The following is a 6712-nucleotide window of genomic DNA, read 5'->3' as shown; positions in this document are numbered from 1 at the left end:
AGTAAAAGCAACACCTATATGCAGGTCTCTGTATATCAGCAGAGTTGTCGATGTAAGTGGTCATATAATAACTACCGAAGAAAAAAAAAGTGTGGGATTGGCTTTTTCTTAATAGGCGGAACAAGAAGTAAGATTTCTTATTATAATATATTGTTTCCCTTATTTTATGCATATAAGATTGTTGTACGTATGATCTATTTTTTCGTCATTAAAAGATTGAAATATTTTGCAGGGATAACTTGTTTGAGTGGATAAACTGAATGTGTAAAAAAGCACATTTTCAGTACATGCAGGATAATTGTAACACCCCCAGATCCAGGGTCAAGGATCCAGGTCGTCACGGTCTTTCTTTCAACAATATCACTTAACTGAATTAATAATAAATAGCCTCATGCTGTGACCCCACACTAACACACACCGCAACCCGTTATAGTTTCAGAGATGAAATTGAAATAAGTACAAGTCTTCGAATAATATTCAACTAATAATATTCATTATTTAAAATAAAGTTATCGAATAAACTTTATTCGATTAATAGTTTTGAAAACTATATCTATATATATATATATAATATACTCGGGAACATCGACTCCCGATTTTAGAAAATGTTCACCTTGGTGTCCCCTATACTAAGGGTATACGTAAATACTGCTTATCTCTAGCATAGGTATTATGCAACTGAATCAACAGATAAATGTATCAAGATTACGAAACAGGCATGCATATATACCATATCGCATGCTCCAATATATCGCAAGAATTTGCTAATTAACCATCATGCAACTATCACAAGATAATGCATATAAATATGTATACATCACAATAACAGTATAACGGGTAGAAAACTTGCCTGAGCAACTGGGGGTGACAAATGGCTTGGGACGAGTCTGGTAACCTATAAACAACATATAAGTTGGAATTAAACCAAAGTCGCTTATGAATCTATACTTTAACCAATTAGACTCTAACACTCGCTTTGCGCTCAACGATTCCCTTAGGTCGCTCGAGTACCCTCGGCTCCACAATTTTTAATAAATTAACCATTAAGGGTTTTAAGGCGATTCTTTCGCGAGTGCCTTACCAACTGCCTAATTCACTTTACATAAATGATTTATACTCCAATTAGTCATTTAAGGTCTTTAACCTATGTTTCAAAGTAAGGCGATGGGTAATGGTTCGTTCTCGAAATGCCGTTACTTAAAACGGTCGTTTCTCCTAAACCGTATATCGGATTCAAACGAACCACATATCAAAACGAAGCTCGTAACATGAACTATCTAATCATGGCAGTGGTCAAAATCTAACAGGGAGTTCTCGGGTCCTGATGTTAAGAGCAAAAACAGTCTAAAGTAAATCGGACATTACGACGGTTATGTTTACGCGATTACCAATTTTTATTCTACTCCAAACCAACCACCAATCAACCACAATTCATTCATACAACCAAAATCCATCCATACCATAATACAACAGCCCCAACAACTCAATATTACCAATTCATACTTATTTCTCAATCATGAACTAAGAGTTTACTTAAGTTTATTAACTAATCATCAATATTTACAACTCCAAAACATAATAAAACCAACCAATCTCTAAGTCTACAAGAATCATGCTTCTCATGAACCATAACAACAAAAATAAACCTAATACTCAAGTAAAGTTAGGGTTTGGAGGGGTTATACCTTCGTTGGAGAGTGGAGAATCAAGTAATTAGCTTGGAATCACCCTTAAAAGTCCTTATCCAAGCTTAATCTAAACAAAAACTCAAGAACAAAAATTTAAGTTCTTGAAAAATACTATTCACCCTCTTCTTCCATGATTTTTAGGAAGAGATTGTGAATGAATTAGAAGCTCAAACTTATAGGATGGCTATATCTATGCATAAGGAGTATTAGATAATTACCTCACTAATTAACAAGGCTTGGATCTTAGATTTTGGTTTTTTTCTTAGTGAAAACAAAGAGAGGCCGAGAGCTTTGATGAAGAAAAGAGAAGTCAACTTTGTGTTTTGGTGAAATGAATTGTTTTTGGCTTGGTTGGTTGCTTTTGATTTGTTTTAATTACTTTTTACCATGGTAACTTTTGTGTGGTTCTTAATCAACCAACAACACACTTTTCTTTGTCATGCTTATGTCACCTTGTTATGTCATCCTCCAACACTTGTCCTCTTCTTATTGGTTTGATGACATCATCCTCAGTAACCTCTTTGATTAGCTTCTAATTACTTGGCTAATGACCGCTGATCTGTTATACGGTTCGCTTAACTTTCATTTTCGTTTATCGTTTGAGGGATCATACCCGGGATCTTATTATTTGGGTCTCCTTAACCTTTCTCAATACATTATATTCCTTTTATGATCCTCTCTTATAATCCTTGAATTTAAATCCTTTTTATCCTGTTACCGTATACTCAATTTTTTCGGTATCTGGTGGATTTTCGGGAAAAATTAAAGTGTTCGAATTTGGATTCTGACGATCTTTACATACACTTATTTATCATATAGAGTACTAATACGACTCAGAATAACAATAAAAGAACCCCTACATAGTGTGGCATGAAAAGTTTTCTTATTCAGCAATATCAGCAAAAACACTATTCATAAGGGTTACAAAAAGTTCAAAATTTTGGGGTTATTACAGTCTCCCCTCCTTAAAAGGATTCCGTCCCGGAATCAGATAGAAAACAAGTGGGGGTACTTTTCTAGCATTGTGCTCTCTAGTTCCCAAGTTGATTCTTCCACATTATGATTCTGCCATAGCACTCTGACTAGCTTGATCACTTTGTTCCGAAGCACCTGCTCCTTCTTATCCATAATCTTTACTGGTTTCTCCACGTAAGTCAGATCTGGTTGCATATCCACATGCTCGTACTCCACTATGTGTCTGGCATCCCGATGATACTTCCTTAGCATTGACACATGGAACACATTATGAACTTGTTGTAGGTTCGGGGGTAAGGCTAGCTCGTAAGCCAACTTCCCAATCCGTCTTAGTATCTCAAAAGGTCCAATGTATCTTGGGCTTAGTTTTCCTTTCTTTCTGAACCTCATTAACCCCTTCCAAGGGGATACTTTTAGTAGTACTAAGTCCCCTACTTCATACTCCTTGTCCTTTCGGGCTAGGTCTGCATATTTCTTCTGTCTGTCTTGGGCTGCTACCAGCCTTCCTCTGATGAGATCCACTATGTCTTTGGTCCTTTGGACCACTTCGGGTCCGAGCATCTTCCGCTCTCCTACTTCATCCCAGTATAAGGGAGATCGATACCTTCTTCCATACAGGGCCTCATAAGGCGGCATTCCGATGCTAGCATGAAAGCTATTGTTATAAGAAAACTCGATCAACGGCAAGAGATCATCCTGTTAGTGTATACTGAAAATATTTATTTGAAGTATATATATTTATTTCTGGCCAGTTTAATTGAGAATCATTTGAATGTTTACATGTTGTCTAATATTATATATTGTGAACAATCTAGTATCAAATGGGATACAGAATATTAGATTGTTAAATACGGTTATATAATATAATAAGGTTCACAGCACAGGTGGTGTTGGACAATCCACTGGTATGGCTGTAGTATTATTTAGATTAGTTTATATTGACTAATAAATAATGCTAGTATACTTTGTGTATATTGAACATGATCAAATTTAGAATTGTTCCCTTAATACTGATTAAGAAGGAGAACTAAGATTCTATGTTATTATTAATGCTTAGGTTCTTAATCCGGAAATAGTAATTGACACGTGTATATTATTTACATGCTTTGATTTATATATGAAATAATTCTTTTGAATTATATCATTATATTTTGGGTGATGGAATTATATACATGATGGATATTATTTATTGAATGAATACATGTCCTGATAATATTCGGGTTAATGATGTCCCCTTGAAAGCTCAAAAAGATTTAATTATGTGAAACCCTGCAGGTGGAATTTATTCTGGCATAATTAAATAAAGGTTGAGTGGATGATCAAGGATAAAAGATATTAATTAAATAAATTATCAGTAATTTATTTAATTAATGGACATTTGATATTTTAAACATGGGGAATTTAATAAGAAAATAATATTGGAACCGAATCAATTAAATTACGGTATTAGGAAAGGTAGTGCAAATATTAATTCTTTAGTGGATTGAATTAATATTTAATTACATTGGGCTAGGCTCAAGATGTAATTAGAAGGCCCAACCTAATTATCCATGGTCCCTATTGTAGCCTATATATTCTTATTCTCTTCTTGCTTGGCAATTGTGTGAAAACTTATTGTAGCCACCAAGGAGCAAGAAGAAAGGATAACTTGAGAAGACGGAGGCCACACTTCGCTCAAGGGAATTTGGGAATACAATAGAAGAGCGTGGAATTAACCATTAACAAGGTAATCTTCTTTTCGTAATCTTTATCGTAAAACGTAGTAACACCCCAAGTCCGTGGTTCCCAACAATTGGTATCAGAGCCTGGTAATGGGTTCTACGTTTTATGATATAATGTCCATGTCGTAATTATATATGCGTGTATATAGTGTTTTGCTTGTATTGGTTTTGATGCAGGTTGTTAATCCACTATTATGGGCATGTATATTTTAATTATGTGTTTGGATCCCACGTGGTTTAATCGTGGTTAATTTTTATTTTGGTTTCCACGTGGTTTAATCGTGGTTGTAATTTACACGAGGGTTGATCGTGTTAGAATAGATTTTACAAAATTAGTTTTGTATTAGATCTATTTTTTTTGTAATTGTTCCGGGTATTTTGTAATAGTTATTTGCGATCGGAAATCAATTCCGGTAGTTTTTTGTTCCGCTGTGCGATTACATGGGGCTGCTGGGGCTGCTGGGGTGCTGGGGCTGCTGGGGTGCTGGGGCTGCTGGGGCTGCTGGGGGCGTCGGGGCGCGCTTGGGGCAGATTTTTTTTGAGAGCTGGATTTTTTTTCAAGGGCCATAATAGTGGAAAATTTATTTTAATTTTTTCCATTAAATTTTAATTATTGCTTTAATTTATTGATTATGTGTGTCGTTAATTATGTGTGTAATTCTTTTAAAATTACATGTTTAACTTAATTAGGACGACATGGACATAAATTTTATTTATTGCTTTAATTAAATGTTATATGTTGCTAAAATTATGTGTGTATTTTGAATGCATGTTTAGACATAATTATAACAACATAGGGCCCCATTTAATTTTAAAATTCCTCAATTTTAATAAAAAAAATTCTAAGTGGGAGAGGGAATTAATATGAAATTAAATCCCATGGTCTCCATTATTGGTTGTAGGTAATTTAATATAAAGACGAATATAAATTATATATACGTCACCCATCGTGGCATGTAATTTATGGTGTCTAGAATGTTATAGAAATTACTAGAACAAACTTCTTAAATTAATAAATTTTAAAAGGAATAAATACGGATTTTCTTTATTTATGATTTGGGGCGATTTTGTCAAAAACGGGTTCATCGAACTTGTAAGGCTGTGGGTTTTAAGCGAAACCGATGTGACTCCTCCACTACCTGGAAATCAAACCATTGATGAATATTGAATTGAAGTATTCTATTCAAGGAAAAATTACGAATATTGGAAGGTATACACGCCACCCATCGTGGCGTACTAAGTTCCATAGATTTCGAATAATTTAAGATTTGATGATGGTATACACTTAGCTATGAAAAATAATATAGTCCACCCCAACGTGGCATATTTATTAGTAATAGGACCGAAGTAACATTTAAACAAAATTAGGTTTTATACATGTCACACATCGTGGCGTACCAGAAACTTATGGTGTTTAGATGTTAGTGCATTTAATTTTAAATAATTGTTAGAGGAATCAATAGCTCTTAATAATTAATGCACCCTTATTTATGTGATGTTTTTATGCATGATTCTCAGGATAAAATGGGCTTTAATCCACTATTCACCATACTTAAGGATAACAAACTTACCGGACCTAACTATATTGAATGGAAACGAAATTTGGACATTGTGTTGACTGCTGAGGAGTACAAGTTTTACACTTATGAACCCAAGCCTGAACAGCCTGTTGCTGATGCTCCTGAAGATGAGAAAGAGTATTATAAACGGTGGATTAAGGCTGATGAGATGTCGCGATGTTACATTCTGGCAGCAATGTCGGGTGTTTTGCAGCATCAACATCAGTCTATGGCCACTGCTTCAGATATGCTCTTTAATCTCAAGGAACTTTTTGGAGATCAGAATAGGGCTGCTAGGCAAGTAGCCATGAAGGCTTTAATGAACACTCAGATGACTGAAGGCACACCTGTAAGGGATCATGTTCTCAAGATGATATCGCATCTGAATGAGATAGAGATCCTTGGTGCTGAACTTGACGGGGAAACCCAGATTGACATTATCCTTATGAGCTTGTCCAAGAGTTTTGAGCAGTTCCGCTTGAATTACAACATGAACAAGAGGCAGTATAGTCTCACGGAACTGCTGACAGAACTTCAGGCAGCTGAAGGATTATTTCGGTAGAGTGTTCAAGTGAATGTGGCTGAGAAAGGTTCTTCCTCTAAGCCGAAAGGTATTAAAAAGAAGAAAAAGGCTCAGACACAGAAAGCTGTGAAGGCAGTAGGAGTTCAGGGTGGTGTGAAAAAGCCTAAGGGAAAGTGCTTCAGATGCAAACAGTCAGGTCACTGGAAACAGGATTGTCCTCTTCCTAAGAAGACAAACAATACTGGT

This window comes from Apium graveolens, chromosome 7, assembly GCF_009905375.1.
Source record: "Apium graveolens cultivar Ventura chromosome 7, ASM990537v1, whole genome shotgun sequence".
NCBI lineage: Eukaryota > Viridiplantae > Streptophyta > Magnoliopsida > Apiales > Apiaceae > Apium > Apium graveolens.
The sequence above is the reverse complement of the archived record's forward strand: the minus strand, read 5'-3'. Positions refer to the sequence as shown.